Source organism: Crocuta crocuta, unplaced genomic scaffold (assembly GCF_008692635.1).
Source record: "Crocuta crocuta isolate KB4526 unplaced genomic scaffold, BGI_CrCroc_1.0 scaffold858, whole genome shotgun sequence".
Taxonomy (NCBI): domain Eukaryota; kingdom Metazoa; phylum Chordata; class Mammalia; order Carnivora; family Hyaenidae; genus Crocuta; species Crocuta crocuta.
This window is the reverse complement of record NW_027527163.1, coordinates 260,641-278,074: the sequence shown is the minus strand read 5'-3', so window position 1 is coordinate 278,074 and position 17,434 is coordinate 260,641. Positions and strand designations below refer to the sequence as shown.

General features: G+C 34.8%; 1 pseudogene; it reads left to right on the top strand.

Annotated features, from left to right (window-relative positions):
* Positions 1 to 506: 506 nt before the first annotated feature.
* On the top strand, positions 507 to 1,103 carry LOC144230998 (rRNA-processing protein FCF1 homolog pseudogene; annotated as a pseudogene).
* The last annotated feature ends 16,331 nt before the right edge of the window (positions 1,104 to 17,434 follow it).

Sequence of the window (17,434 nt, the reverse complement as noted above, 5' to 3'; positions counted from 1 at the left end):
GAATGCTTCTAGATATTTCTCTAATGTAACCTGATTAACACCTACCTACGAATCTACTACATACATTTCTTCATATTTGGTTTTTTTTTGTGTTTTTTATGTATAATATTAAAAATATTATTAGCTGTGAGGTAAAAACGATCAACATTTTATCACAACATATTTTTTGTTTACGTTGGTTCTGGTGTTGGTATTTTCCCCATGAATTCAGCCAGATATGTGATTTGCAAACTTTTATTAACTTATCAATCCAGTTTATCCCTCAAAGAAATGAACATGTTTATAATTTTTGTAGTTATTAGCAACTAAAGACAAAAGTCACTGAATCAGGGCATTCATGTTATTTTTGTTTAAATGAAAGAAACCCACCTGATTAAAATTCTAGCTACTAATTAAGAAAAAATGAACTAAACATCTCTCTCTCCTGTCCTTTATAGAATGTTAAGAGAGTGAAATAAAATCTTACTTCTCATTATGTTAAAATGAATAAATTTGGTGGCATGAACATGGGGAAGCAAAAGAAAGCAAGAAAGTATGCAACCATGAAGCACATCTTTAGTCTCCGAGTTCAGAGGCTTATAGAGAAGGATAGATTGAAACCTAAAAAGAAAGAAAAGAAAGATCCCAGTGCACTCAAGGAAAGAGAAGTCCCCCAACATCCTTCCTGCTTATTCTTCCAATATAACACACAGCTGGGCCCACCTTACCACATCCTGGTTGATACCAACTTTATCAACTTTTCCATTAAAGCCAAACTCGATTTAGTACAATCAATGATGGACTGTCTGTATGCCAAGTGTATCCCTTGTATAACTGACTGTGCAATGGCTGAAATTGAGAAATTGGGACAAAAGTATCGAGTGGCTCTAAGGATTGCCAAGGACCCAAGATTTGAACGATTACCATGCACACACAAAGGAACCTATGCAGATGACTGCTTAGTACAGAGAGTAACTCAGCACAAGTGTTACATTGTGGCCACGGTTGACCGGGACCTTAAACGAAGGATCCGGAAGATCCCTGGAGTTCCCGTCATGTACATTTCTAACCATAGGTACAACATTGAGTGGATGCCAGATGATTATGGAGCCCCTCGGTTCTAATTCTAACACTCTAAAGATAGAGGTCCTGTGCCTTTCTTTACCAACTTTTTCTGTTGCCAGTTCATAGAGCAATACGCTGTAGCATGAATTATTCTCCTTACCAATTTGTTCTGTTATGAGCTGAGTATGGTTAAGTACACTCATTTTTGATGTTGTTTTGAAATTGATATTTTGAATTTTGTTGCGTCTTTTTATAAATCAAATGGATGCACAAAAAAATGAATAAATTTGCTAAGATAAAATTGTATTGGATATCTATGTTTTTAACATCGTTAGGTGTTTTTTGAGCATGGTGTTTTATGTAAATTCAAATATAAGAGTTAGGAATTGCATCTTTATTTTACGAGATTAACGCACTGCCTACTGCACTAAGGAGGCATCTTTCATCTTTATTTTAAAGAAGAAAGTAGTAAAATTCGGAAAAGCAAAATTAAATTTACATGATCACACAAATCTTAGGATAGAAGATGAGATAAAGACTTGAATTTCAACTTTTAAAAAATATAACACTTTTTTCCAATGATTGATATACATATATCACTTCCCTTTTTTGGAGTCCAATTATGATTTCTCTCAGCAACTTTCAAGTACATAATACAGTAACCATAAGCACCGTAATGTACATAAGATCCCTAAAACTTCACCTAATAACTGAAATTTTGTACACTTTGATGAAGTTCTTCCCATTTTCTCCACACACACCCCCAGCCTCTGACAATCACCATTCTACTCTCTGTTTCTATGAATTCAGCATTTTTAGATTTCACATATAAATGAAATCATACAATATTTGTCTCTTTCTGTCTAACTCCTTTCACTTAGCACTATTTCTTTAAGGCCCACCTATTTTTTCACAAATGATAGTATTTTTTTCTTTCTTATGGCTGAATAATACACTGTCATGTATATATACTGTAACACTCAGTTAATCCTTTGATAGACCCTTAAGTTCCATGTCCTGACCACTGTGAACAATGTTGCAATGGACATGGGGGTGCAGAAATCTCTTAAAGATGGTGATTTTATTTCCTCTGGATATATAACCAGAAGTTAGATTGCTGGGGCCATATGGTAGTTCTATTTTTAAATTTTGAAGGAAGTTCCATAGGGTGACTGCACCAATTTGCATTTCCACAAGGGTTCCCATTTAACATATTCTCACCAATACTTATTATCTCTTGTGTTTTTAAATTGTCATTCTAATTTTTTTTAAATTTTTATTTATTTTGGTAGACAGAGAGAATACACAGAAAGAAGAAGGAGAGGGAGAGACAGAATCCGAAGCAGGCTCCAGGCTCTGAGCTGTCAGCACAGAGCCCGATGTGGGACTTGAACCGACAGACTGTGAGATCATGACCTGAGCCGAAGGATGCTTAACAGACGGTGCCACCCAGGTGCCCCTCTAATGGTCATTCTAATAGCCCGTTGTATGAAGTGGTATTTCATTGTGGTTTTGATTTTCATTACCCTGGTGGTGAGTGCTGTTGAGCACCTTTTTATGTACCTAATGGTCATTTGTCTGCATTCCTTGAGGGGAAAGCAAAACAAAAACAAAAAAACAAAACAAGAAAAAAACTATTTGAGGAGACTAAATCAGTAATCAAAAACTTCCCAACAAAGAAAACCTTGTGGTTTCATTGGTGATTTCTATCAAAATTTTAAAGAATAATTAATGTCAATTCTACTCAAACTCTTCTAAAAAATAGAGGATAAAAAAACCCTAAACTTATTTTATGTTGCTAGCATTTTTCCTGATACCAAAGCCAGATAATGATGTTACAAGAAAACTACAAGCCAATATTCCTGATGAATATAGATGCAAAAAATTCTAAAGAAAATACTAAAAAACAAAATTCAACTTCACATTAAAAGAATTATACTCCAGGGGCGCCTGGGTGGCTTAGTCGGTTAGGCGTCCGACTTTTGCTTGGGTCATGATCTCGCAGTTCGTGGGTTCGAGCCCCGTGTCGGGCTCTGTGTTGACTGCCAGCTCAGAGCCTGGAGCCTATTTCAGAGTCTGTGTCTCCCTCTCTCTGATCCTCCCCTGCTCACGCTGTCTCTCTCTCTCTCTCTCTTAGAAATAAATAAAAATATTAAAAAAAAATTATATTCCATATTTAAGTGGGATATATCACTAGGATGCTAGAATGTTTCAATATAAGCAAATAAATACATGTGATACACCACATTAACAAAATGAAGGATATAAGTAATATAATTACCTCAAAGGTGCAGAAAACATTTTTGACAAAATTAAACATTTTTTAATATTTAAAAAATCTCAAAATTATCTCTACTAGGTGGGTATAGAAGAAACATTCTCAACATAATAAAAGCCGTATATGACAAGCATATGCTAGCATCATATTTAATGGTGAAAGCTGAAAGCTTTCCCTCTAATATCAGAAATAATACAACGGTGTCCACTCTCACCACTTGGATTCAACATAGAGCTGGAAGTCCTAGACAGAGCAATCAGGTAAAAGAAAATAAATTCTAAAAAATTAAATTGGAAAAGAAAGAAGAAGAAACATTTTCTCTATTTGCAGATGATATTATCTTATATGTAAAAAATCCTAAAGACTCCATCAGAAAACTGTTAGAGCTAATTAAAAATTCAGTAAAATTGCAGGGTATGAAATAAATATACAAACATTAGTTGTGATTCTATATACTAACAACAAACTACCTGAAGAAGTAATAAAGAAAATAATCACACTTACAGTCGCATCATGAAGAACAAAATACTTAGGACTAAATTCAATCACAGAGGTAAAAGATCTGTATGTCAAAAACGATAAGACATTGATGAAGAGAATTAAAGAAGACACAAATAAACAGGAAGATACTCCATGTTCATGGATCAGAAGAATTAATGTATAAAAATGACCATACTACTCAGCCATCTATAGATTCATTGTTATACCTATTAAAATTCCAATGGCATATTTCCCAAAATAGAAAAAGCAATCCCCAAATTCACGTGGAACAAAAGAAGGCTTCAGAAAGTCAAAGCAATCCTGAGAAAAAGTAGTAAAGTCAGAATCATCAAAGTTCTGATTTCAGATTATTATAAAGCTATAGTTATCAAAACAGTGTATTACTAGCATTAAAATAGACACATAGACCAATGGAACAGAATCAAGAGCCAAGACGTAAGCCATCACATATACAGTCAATTAACAGTTGGCAAGGCAGTCCTAACTGCTCAGTAAAGAAAGTATAATTTCTTCAATAAATGATGTTTAAAAAAAACTGGATATTCATGTGCAAAAGACTGAAATTGGACTTCTATCCAGTATCACTTATAAAGATTAACTTGAAATTGATTAAAGACTCACGTGTAAGACCTGCAACTGTAAAACTCTTGGAAGAAATTGGGGGGGGGAAGCTCTTTGATACTGGTCTTGGGGCAATCACTTTTTGGCTAAGACACCAAAAGGATAAGCAACAACAACAAAATAAACAAGTAGGATGACATTAAACTAAACAGCTTCTTCACCGCAAAAGAACAATCAACAAAATGAAAAGGGAATCTATAAAATGAGAGAAAATACTTGCAAACCATACATCTGAAAGAAGTTGAAATTCAAAATATATAAGGAACTCATACATCTCAATATAAGAAAATAATGCAATTAAAAAATGAACAGAAGACCTGAAGAAAGTGACTTCTGATGTAATATTTGAGTAGTGACCTTGAGAAGGGCAAGTGATCCTCCAAGAAGCTATCCAGAGGAAGAATGGGCCAGGCAGATAGAGAAACAAATGCAAAGGACCTGAGAAAAGGGAATGACTTACGGCTGTTTCTGAGGCCAGGAAGCATGCCATTTTGGTTTGAGAGGGGGTAGGCAAAGGCATGATATAACAGTTTAAAGTTAGAACCATAACTTGGAGATTGTTGGTAGGACCTAGTAAAATATAGTAAGGGATTTGTATTTTATTCTAAGTTAAATGGGAATTATCAGTAGATTTTAATATGATAACATGATCACAACTACATTTTAATTTTTTAACGTTTATTTTTGAGAGAAAGACATAGAGCATGAGTGGGGAAGGAGTAGAGAGAGAGGGAGACACAGAATCTGAAGCAGGCTCCCCAACTCTGAGCTGTCAACACAGAGCCCAACGCAGAGCTTGAACTCATGATCCATTAGATCATGACCTGAGCTAAAGTCGGATGCTCAACTGACTGAGCCACCCAGGTGCCACATAACTACATTTTAAAGGATCAGTTCGGCTGTTCTTTTGGAAAATGCCTGGTAGGTGTAAAGAGAAACACAACTAGACCAGGCAAAAGCCTACTGCAACATTTCATGCATGAAATGATGGTGGTTCGGATGGTAACTATTGACGATGAAGTTAATATCTGAATTCCAAAAGTAGAGATGAAAAGAATTCTTGACGAATTAGACACATAGTAAGTGAGAAACAGAGGCTGACTCTGAGATGACTCCAAGTCTTACGAACCGAACAAATAAGAGGATGTAGTTGCCATTTACTAAGATGAGGTAACATTATAAGAGGGAACCTCAAAATTCATCTTTAGATATGTCAAGTGTGAGATGCTTGGAAGACGTATAAGTGAAGATAAGAAAATATACTGTTTGATATCATTCCAGAGTTCACAGAAGTTGCTGAAACAGGAGATAAAGATGTAGGAATCATCAGGATGAAAACAATAAGAACTGAATCAGGAAAGATATGCAGATCCCCCGAGCTCTGGGCTCATCTATTGATTTAAAGGAGGAGAAGATAAGGAAGAATGCACAGACAGAAGTGGGAATGGGAGGCAGCGAGACAAGAGAACTAAATTAGAGAGAAATCTATTGGCTCTTGATTTGAAGGGAAAGGGGAGGAAGAGAGGCAGGAAGAAGAGGGGAGGAAGAAGTAACTGGACAAAGAGGAAACACGAAAGAGAAATCAAATGTTTCTAATAGGTTAAAAAATGATAAAAATTGATAAACAAGCCTTGCATTAATAAAGTAAAAAATGAAACTTATTGGTACTGATTTCTGTAGATTTTCTCAGTGAAATATGGAGCTAAATTCTCAGTAGAAAATGTGGAAGGATAAAGTGGTGTTTATGGTTTGAAGAGAGGCAACAGCAAATGATCCTTTCGAAATTAGAGTGTGAATTGAGCAAGTCAAGGTAGCATAACTGAAGCGCAGGTTTCCTCACGGCTCCCAGCAGGACTGAACACTTCCTTCTGAGGCACGCTGCTCAGGCTTTCATGAACGTACTTACCACTTTTATTAAGGCTATTCTCCTCTCAGTCTCCTCTGCTAGACCACAAACTTCAAAGAATCACCTGATTTTCTAGATTTTAACGGGCATATTTTTCATAGAAACCACATTAAAGAATGGTAAACCAGTGGAAACAGGAGGCCTAAAGTTAAGTGGCAACATAACTTTGTCAAGGACAAGCAGAACCATGAATTTTAGCATCCCAAGTCAGAAATACATTGAGAAGCACCATCAAACTGTGCAAAATTTGTGCATGATTAGGGAGCGCAAAGCCAAAGATTGTAGTGCAAGTGGGGCCACAAAACAGGACTTTTTAAATAACGTGTGTAGGAGAACAAGAGGGCTGAAGGGCTGTAAATCAGGCTTGAGGTATAAGCCACATGAAATGCGTTTATACTGACTTCACTACCTTGTATAGGATTTTCATATCATTTTTGCCTAACCTGAGAATTTCTCCAAGAGGGTGAATTGTCTTAGAGTGGAGGAAAATAAGGTCATCTGGTTAAGGTGACTCTGGGATTTGTTGCCACAGGAAGCTGACCACTCTTGAATCATGTTTTCCTTGTTATCTAAACCAAAGTGATCTAAGAAATATTGAAAAATAAACTTGACAGAATTAATATAGATATCTAAATATAAACTTGTTCAAAATAATTAAATGTATGTAGCCAGCCCAGGCATAAGGATGGAGAACTATGAGAATGATAGTGGGAATTTTTAGTTAATGAGATGAACTGGATCCTCTTTGACTATTTTTCTGCATTTATTTGGCAGGGTTTTCTGCTCAATGCTACTGATAATCGACCAGGATGATCGCCTGGATGTGAAGACTGTTTTTCAGGCTACAGATGGAACTTTTTGAGCTTCATCACCAACACATGACAGGAGTCTTATAATTGTGACACTGTCTGGTGGTCCTCGACAGCACCTGACACCTTTCCTGCAAATCACTTATAGAAACTACTCGCTAGGCCTTGGAATGTACTTTCTGCCTTTGTCGACACTGAAGGTGGAGACCCTGGAGTGTTCACTCACTGGATGTTTTAGGAAACTCCTACTTCCACCTCCACAATGTCACCCGCAAGACTAAAAGACAAAAGAAGGGTGTGAGCGTTGCTGCCACAAGCCTCAGAGACCACTACTGCTCTCTTGAGATGTGGTTTCCTTGGCAACTATCCAAAAAGGCAGAATGCCTGGAAAGTGCCTAGATTGGCACCCTGTGGGGTAAACTTTGACCAATGGGAGAAGGAAGCAGATAGATAATTACACTTTCTTTCTACTCTGAACACACGATTCCACAAAACAGTAGGGTCTATGAAAAGACATCCTGTAAATCAGAATAATCAGCCGCACTTGTTACGATTTCAGAGCAGTGATGTATCTTATATTTGCTTCTCTTTTTTGTCTCACCAAGACCACACTCCACAATGAAGAGTATATCCATAAATTCTACTTAGATTCTATTTTCCCTGGAACGTAGTATAAGATTATATTTCTTTACACATGCATTCAAATATTTCTTAGAATAAGATCTATTTGTTAATGCCTATCCTGGCTGTATAGGGAATAAAGGCAAACCTTGTTATAGTTTATCTTTATCTAATTAAAATAAATCTATTTTAAAAATGAGGGCTTTTCTTAAAAGGTAAGGTTAGGATACTCTTTATGAGACACAATTCCCAGAGGAGTAAGAAAAAGGAAGAAGTTGGTCTCTTGGTAATTCCTTGGCTTTCCCATGAGATCAGAGCACTGGAGCACTTCAATTTAACCCAGAGTCAAATCTCATGACCCCAAAATGAGTCATGCACTCATTCATTCATTTATTCATTCAGTGGACATTTATTTGAATAACTACTATGTGTCAAGTGCTATATCATGTGCTTGTAAAACATTAGTGATCAAAAAAGAAAAGTATGTGTCCTCTTGGAGCTAACGTTCTCTTGAATGGTGTTATGCAATAAGACATAATTGATAAACAAATTAGATACTATATTATAAGGTTGTAAATTCTCCTGGGGAAGAGGGAAGGGAGAGGAAGGTGGCTCATATATGTGAGCTGTGGTTGGAAGCAGGTTGCAGTATTAAACAGATGGACAGGGATAGGCCTTGCTGAGAAATTGAGATTTGAAGAGAGTTTTGAAAATAAGTCAAGTAAATACTGGGAGAGAAATATTCTAAATGGAGGCATCAGTCAATGCAAAGACCTTAGAGTTTTGTCTCGAAATAAGTAGAAGGCTCAGTATGACCAGAGCTTATAGAATAAGAAGAAATTAGTATATATCAGGCCCATGAGGCAAGAGGCAAGATGTGAAGTCTCTGGGGCACTATAAGGGTGTTGACTTTCACTCTGAAACAGGCAACCATCACAGTGCTTTGAAAGGCAGTATGATCTGCCTTATATATTAAAGGTATATTCTGGAGGTTGTGTTGATAACAGGCTATAAACACAAGAGAAGAAACAGTTATGAAGCTAGTGAAGTAATCTAGGTCAAAGATGCTGCTGACATAAGCTAGGAAGTTGGCAGTAGAGATGTTGAAAATGTTCAAATTTTGAAAGCAAGGCCAATAGAGGTTTTTTCTTTTTCTTTTTTAAAGTTTATTTATTTATTTTAGCAATTTCTACACCCAGTGAGGGACTTGAACTCAGAACCCTGAGATCAAGAGTCATATGCTCTTCCCACTGAGCCAGACAGGCACCCCAAGGCCAATAAGATTTTCTAAATGATTGGATACGGGGTGCGAGAGAAAGGAACAGTCCTGGCACCCTAAGAACAACTACAAATATATACTTGCTATTCACTCAGATAGGGAAGCTGACTGAACCTTTGAAAAACAGGGTGAAGAGATCAGGACTGGAGTCTCAGACACAGTGAGTTTAAAATCTCTAGTAGGTACGCAAATGAAGATGCTAAGTGAATGGTTGAACATACAAGCCTGCTTTTCAGAAGAGCAATTTGGACTGGAAAGATTATATGAGAGACCTGAACACATAGTTGATATTTAATATTATAACCCCAGACGACAAGAAGAGGAGATTAAGTCTAAGTAACAAGGTAAAGATTTTACTACAGATGAGAGATGTAAGGTTGGAGAAGAAAAAATGTCAGGGAGTCTGGAAAGTAGTGCTTGCTGAGGGAGGAGAAAAGCCAGGAGTATACGGAATCCTGGAATCCTAAACCAGTTTTTAAAAATTGTTTCAGGGAAGCTAATAATCTGCCATATCAAGTACTGCTCTTAAATTAATAAAGTGAGGAATTAAAATTTATCACTGAATTTAACAATGCATAGGTAATAGGTATCTTTGACAGAGGCAATTCCACTTAAGTATTGAGTGAAATCATAATTAGAGTAGGACTCAAAGAAAAAGTGGGGGAGACATTAGAGACAGTGAATAAAGATAAAAATTTCAAGAAGTTTTGTTATAAAAAGGAGCAAATAAATAGTTTGAGAGCTGGTAAAGGAAACAGATAAAGAAAATTTTTGTAAGATGAGTATAGATTCTACCAGGTGGGTAGAGGTATTGTTCATGATTGGTAACAAACTCTCATAGGTCACAAATGTACCTGTATAAATGTATAAATGTACTCTTATAATCCTCATTGATAAGAGTAGGCAGAACTTGTAATTTGCTTTTAATCAATAGCATGCAGCAAAGATACTGGGGTGTCACTTCCATGACTGTATTCCATGAGATTATGAATTTTTGTCTTGTTCATGAACTATTGATTATCTCCTTTGGTTTTGATGTCACCAGCCATCAGATAGTGAATCCCAGATGGAAAAAATGAAGATGGCCTCAGGCTGATAGCTAGCAAGGAGCTTGAGATGGCTCTCAAGCTGAGAACCTTAGAGAAACTGAACCCTGTAAGAAACCATATGAACTTGGAAGTGGATCTCTCTCTTCCCCAATAAAGCCTTACATGATACCCCAGCCTTGGCTGACACAGAGAACATAGCCTTGTGAGAGACTCTGAAGCAGATTACACTGCTAAGCCATGCCCAGATCATGACCCACAGGACCTATATGTTTGCTGTTGTAAGGCATTAAGTTTGTGGCAATTTATTACAAGGCAAGAAAAAAACTAATGTTTGGTCTTTGAAGATTCTCTTCTGACTTCTTCAATTGTTTTAGTCACTAAAAGAGCGTCATCAGCTGAAAGTGAGTATGGGGAAAAAGTATTTAGGGTTTGAGGTGAAGAAGAGGTGCAAAATAGTCATCTAGGAGGTTGAAGGTATGATGGTTTAAGACTATATACTAGGACTGCCTAGAAGCATGAAGAATCCACTTTAAGTTCTCGGCCATTGCATTTAATCTGAGAATATTCAGTTTGGTTATCTATTTTTCTCTAGTCACACTCTACTTTAGGTTTGGAGTGATGCCATACTAAAGGCAATGAACTAGAAAGATAACAAGTAGTGGCCTGAGAGAAGAATTCATGAAATTGAGATTACAGAAATAACAAGTTCTGATCACTATTATGAGAGCAGGAAGCTAAGATACATAGAAGACAAAATTAATAGAAAAGGGTCATTCAAGGGTTTTATAGGTCTTAATTTTGAGGGAAATCACTCATGTAAATATGGAAATAGCAAAAATTAAGACAGCTACTACATGAAAGGATGGTTCAGAGAAGATACTGAGGATATATATAGCAAATGTTGCTTCTGATGGACAGTGAGACTCAGAGGGCTCTTTGGCCAAAGACCACTAGGAACACAGGTATTTCAACAAAGTTGGGTTTATTGACTTGTCAAAGCTTGTTCACCAAAATGCTGCATTAGTTGTTTTAGTGAGAAGATGTTAGAAAGGATTTATTCTATTGAACTTGTGTTAGATTATTGGTGGAGAGTATAAGAAAAGGGAGACTTTGGATTGAGTGCTGTAAGGAAATGTGGTAATTCTTCAATTAAGTATTTTAATAATTCCTATCCTAAAATTCAGAAGAATGGAGCAAAACTATATCTGATGAGTAAAGAAGCACTAGTCACTCCTATTAGCCAGTATAAAATAAGATTTAGTCATTTTGGTGTTTTGGACAATGTTTTTTGCCTTTATCTGTGTTCAGACATAATTAAGAAGTCTGTTTGTTTTTGTCTATTCAGCCACAGAGCATTGTTTGTCTGATGTTGTTTTTGCAAATTTTTATGTATAATGGGAGAAAACATTGACCTGGTTGTGAGCTCTAGGTCATCTCCTGCCTATCAGGGGATGCGTTTCTCTTTCCCAGCTAGGGGTGTGGTCTATTACCTTACAGGAATTAGAGTGTAAGAGATGGTAGTTAACGTTAAGAGTGTGAGGCTTCTTGTGATGACTGATATAAATAGCTTTGACTAAGGAGCATGATATTATATTAACTCATTCAGAAAACTATTTTATAACTTGATTATGATAAGTTTAAACATAATAGTTTTAGTAGGTATAATTTCTTTACTGGTTGTTTTCATGAAATATTTTGCCAAGTCCATTATGTATAGTTGATAATTTATCATAAGGTAAATATTTTTTGATGATAAAGTCAAGACCAGAAGTTTTAAGCCTCCAGATGACATCTTTAATCCTGAATTCAAAACTCTTAATTACTTAATTACTGCTATACTGCCAGCTCTACTAATGACATAATGTTCCATAAAAATGAAGATAGGAGGGGTGCCTGGGTGGCTCAGTCGGTTGAGCGTCTGACTCCGGCTCAGGTCATGATCACGCAGTTCGTGGGTTCGAGCCCCGTGTTGGGCTCTGTGCTTCAGATTCTGTGTCTCCCTCTCTCGCTGTCCCTCCCTTGCCCACTCTGTTTCTCTTTCTCTCAGAAATAAATTTTTAAAAAAATTTAAAAAATGAAGACAGAAGAAATGCAGTTATGCTGAGGTTGTGGCAATATGTAATTAATACTTTACATGTATAAGAAAACTTAAGGAAAACTGAGAAAAAGTGCTTGATTGATTAAGCAATGGAAATAGGAGATACTCACTTCTATTTTTCTTCTAATGTTGCTCTATTTTGTGTAATTAATAATAATGATAATATGTTTACCTATCATTGACAGAATGAAGATCATTTAAAATCAAGAATTTCAATTAAATTTCTTAATAATCCCTTTAATTGATTTCATTTTCATATTATGAATATAATTACATTAGAAGCTGTAAGGCTTTTCCCCAAATTTTAATGGCTACTGTGAATCATTTCAGATTAAATCAGATAAATTATTTTACAAAAAATGTATTTAAATATCTAACCATTTATAATTAAACAGTATAGAGTATAATGTATTTCTTCTATGAGATAATTTAATTTTAAAATGAACAAATGTGCCTATATTTAAATTATTGCAATATATTACTCAATAAGGAATTAAAATCCAGTTGCTGTGTTTTCAGTCATCTTTCCCCCCCTCCCCAAGTATGGTTTTCTTTCTTTCTTCAACTCTTTCTTTCTTTCTCCCTTTTTTTCTCCCCCTTTCTTTGTTTCTTTCCTTCTTTCTTTCTCTCTTCCTTTTGTTCTTTTTTCTTTCTTTCTCTTTCTTTTCTTTCTTTCTAAGTAACTGGGAGCGACAGATCTACAATAAAATAGTGAGGGACAAAGTAAAATTATTTCAATTAGAGAATCCTTTCTGGTATTGTATCCCAATTCAGATTTATTTTAAATAAAATACATATGCACACATATATATATTAAGTACAGATTAAGTATAATCTCTAGTTATAGATGTCATAAAAACTATATGCCTTATTTATCAAAATCAAATATTTATCAATTGAAATGTATAAAAACTTAAGGGAAACAATAAGTTGTCATCATGGTAACACAACATGAGAAATAACTTAGTTTCTTCATCAAATAAATTATAAGAAAACCATGAGAGAGGAGGAAGCTATATATTACAAGAGCCTAAGCAGACTTATCAACCAACTGAAATTTTAGATTTTATTTTGACCCTGATTCAAATTAAAACATCATTAAATTCAAAAAAGGAAAATATTTTAAGTATACATTTACATATTTATTTGAACACAAGAAATTTTATAAGCCACCCAGGCGCCCCAATATAATATAAAAGTGTTATTACATTTTAATTATGACATTAATATGGTTACTTTTTTAAGATTCTTAACTTTTAAGGATACCTACAGAAATACTTATAAGTGAAACAATATGATATTGGAGGATTAGTGGGTTGGGTACATATAAAAATATATTATTATGAGTTGATGATTATTAAAGCTTAGTAACAGAAACATGAAAAATTATTTTATTTACATTCTATTTTATATTTGTCATATCTATATCTCATATTCTTAGGTCTTCTGTCTACATGTCATATTTGTTGAAATTTTCCATCTTCAAAATGAAGAAAAATAAGACTAAAATATCACTTATATAAATAAACAATAAAAGAAACATAGACTACACAGAAGTCAGAGAAGGATATTTTTTTCAAAATAACTTCATATATATTTATATTTTTCTTTAGAGAAGCTATATGACTTTTTAATATTTATTATATATTATTATAAAATTTATTGTAAATTCATTGTAATTGCCTATATTTTCATTTTTGGTCCCAAATTCCCAGATGTCTACTTAGTTAATAGATGCATACTAACTCTAATCACATAATTACTCAACAGCACAAGCTGACAAATATTTCAATGTCAATATCAAAACGTTCCAAAAAACACAATGATATCAGAAATCACTTATTAAGCTGCTGCTTTACTGAAAGAACAACTGTTGCAGACCATATATCTTGTACTTCCTTTAATTAGCATATTTATTCTGTTAACCTGGATTTTTATAGGTCAGTCAATGCATGTAGGATGGTTGGCTGTTAGGATGAATGCATAGTTTGATAGATGGATAGATTACTTGATGAATGAAAGAATGGATAAATAAGTGACTGTAGTTCAAAGAACTCTAAATTGGTATTTAGGGTTATAAAAACTACTTTATATTAGTAATATTTTTGAATTATGTGTTTACTCTAGAAAACCAAAACTAAGGAGAGACACTTTATTTACCTGCAAATATTGGAAGGTTTCTGCTTTAGAACTGAGAGTAGACATGTTTTTTTTTTTGCCTTAGACAGCAGACAGAAGCTGCTTCTATGAGATTTATGGGACCATAGATGCTTCAACATAAGGAGAAATTAAATATCTGGAGATGTCTAGCAATAAATATGCTGCTTCTTAAACCAGTATGCTACACTAAATTATTGAAAAAAATTACTACTGTCAAAGGTGCTATACAGGTAATTTATGTGCCCCTGCTGTGAAGCCTGATAAAAAGGATCTCATTTAAATTCAACTCTATGCTCCTAAATTTTAAATTACTACAAAGGACATTATGAAGTACGTATTTACTCATTCAGGAAATAACTTAATGTTGCTAAATTTTGGATTTAAGTACTATTTATTATATAGGTTGTTTTGGGAAATCAGTGACCAAAAAAAATCATAGTATAAATGATAGCACATTTAAAAGTCAATTGTCTTCTAAATGTTAATAAGGAATATTATGTTTGGAACTATAAATTTCAATTAAAGTATAAATGAAAAGCCTCTGATTCCAAGCATAAAGTACTCTTACTTCACACATCTCTTAAGTTATTGCACAGAGTCTGCCTAGTTTGCTGATATTCATACCAGATTGTCATGAAGTGGACCAAACAATTTATGTCAGATGTAGTTCAACTTTTTTTTTTAGTTTCTTTCTTTGTTTCTTTATTTTTAAGTAATCTCTACACCCAATGTGGAGTTTGAACTCACAACTCCAAGATCAAGAGTCATATGCCCTTCCAAGTGAGCCAGCCACACATCCCTACACAACTTTTTGTTGTTTCTTTTCAATATATTCAATTTTAAATAGATGTTAACATATAATTCATAGATCATAAAATTCATCCATTTAAAGCGTACATTCAATGGCTTTTAGTACATTCACAAAGTTGTGTCCTATCACTACAATTTTAGAACATTTAATCATGTAAAAACTCTGTGCTCAACAGCAGTCACTCCACCAGTCTGCCTCCAGCCCCCCACCCCTGCACCCAGTAAGCCCTAGGAAATCACTAATGTGCTTTCTATCTCTATAGATTTACTATACTGGCTATTCCAGATAAGTGGGAGGTATATGATCTATTATAATTGGATTGTTTAATTTAGAATAAAGATTTTAGGGTTTATCCTTACTGTCACATGTGCTGTATTAATATGCCACCTTGTATTTATCTATTCATCCACTGGAGGACATTTTTGGTTATTACAAATAATGAAGCTATGAACATTAACACACAAATTTTTGTGTGGACATATTTTCATTTCTCTCAGATATTTACTGAGGTGTTCAATTGCTGGGGCACATTGTAGCTCCTTGTTTACCGTTTTAAAGAGCTGTCAAATCCATCCATTTTTTCTTTCCACCTCTAAATACAAGAGTTCCACTTTCTCCACATTGATTCAATTAATCATAATTAAATGATTCTTTCTATCCACTTTGTCAATCTCTGCTGTCTTTTCAAATGTCTAAATAACTAATATTTTGCTAAGTACTTACTAGAATGACAAAAATCCACTAGACTGATAACAGCAAAAGCTGTACGCAGATATTTATAGCAGCTTTATTCATAATTGCCATAACTTGGAAACAATCAAGATGTTCTTCAGTAGGTGAATGAATAAATAAATTGTGGCCTACCAGATGATGGGATATTATTCAACACTAAAAATAAATGAACTATGAGGCCATAAAACGATGTGGAAGAACCTTAAATGTATATTAATAAGTGATAGAAGCCAATCTGAAAAGGCCACATATTGTGCGATTCCAACTATGTGACATTCTGGAAAAGACAAATCTAGGGAAACAATGAAAAGATCAGTAGTTCCCAGGGCTTTTAGGTGAGGTAGGCTGAATAGTCAGAGAACAGAGGATTTTTAGCACACTGGATCTCTATAGGATACTATAATGATGGATCCATGCCATTGTACATATATCCAAACCATAAAATATAGAAGACCAGGAGTTAACCCTAATGTAAATTATATAATTTGCGTATTACATATTAATGTAGGTTAATCAACAATAACAAATGTACTACATTGAAGTGGTGTGTCCCATCAATAGAAATAGAAAATAGGCTCTATAGAAAAAGGCTATGATTGTGTGGGGACAGCGGGTGCATTTGGAATCTCCTCATCTTCCCAACTTTGCTATAAACCCAAAACTACTCTAAAAATTTAAAGTTTTCCATAACTAATATTCAATGTAGTTATCAATAGGATTAGATTTAGGTTTACTATTTTATTACTATTTTTTACCTCCTCTGTTTTGTTCATTTGTTTTTCATATCCTGTGTTTTTAAGTGTGTTAGTATTGTTAGTATTTTATTTTATCTATTGATTTTTTGCTGTTATTTCTTTGTATTATTTTTTAGTAATCGCTTTAAGTATTATATTGTTGGGAGCCATTCTGAGCCCACTAGTCGAGAAAACTGGTGAGGTTAAAGTGAGTTTTCATGGTCTCTTGCCAATCAGATGACGACCGATATCCACCCCCACTCAATTATTTCTGCTTGAGCACTGTCCCCTAAGGTACCTTGTTGATCAATATCGGGAGTGACTTGTTCCTTTATTCCGGCCCTGGTATGATGATTGCACCTTGGGAAGGAACTTATTGTGGGAACTTCTTTTGATTATGGGAACAGACATCATGTCTCCAGTAGGACCTGTTTCTCTCCATACTTTCCCTTGAGCTATGAACAGGCTAATGACCCTTACTCATAAAAGACTGACCTTTACATGTACAATTCTGTTTCTACCATTGCGTTAGTCCAAGATATTCATACAGCTCAACATGTAAATCAACTAACCAAAAATGTCTCTCATGCCCTAGCTATTCAAGAAGTCATAGACAAAAAACTAGACACAAAAGTAAATGCACTCGAAGAGGCTATTCTATGTATTGGAAATGAGCTAAACTCTTTAAAGGTATGGCTGGCTCTCCGGTGCCATAAAGAATATAACTGGAAAATCAAGTCTTGCCTGGAGACAAAGAGCCTAACTTAGAGAGAAGGAACAGATAAGGGCAG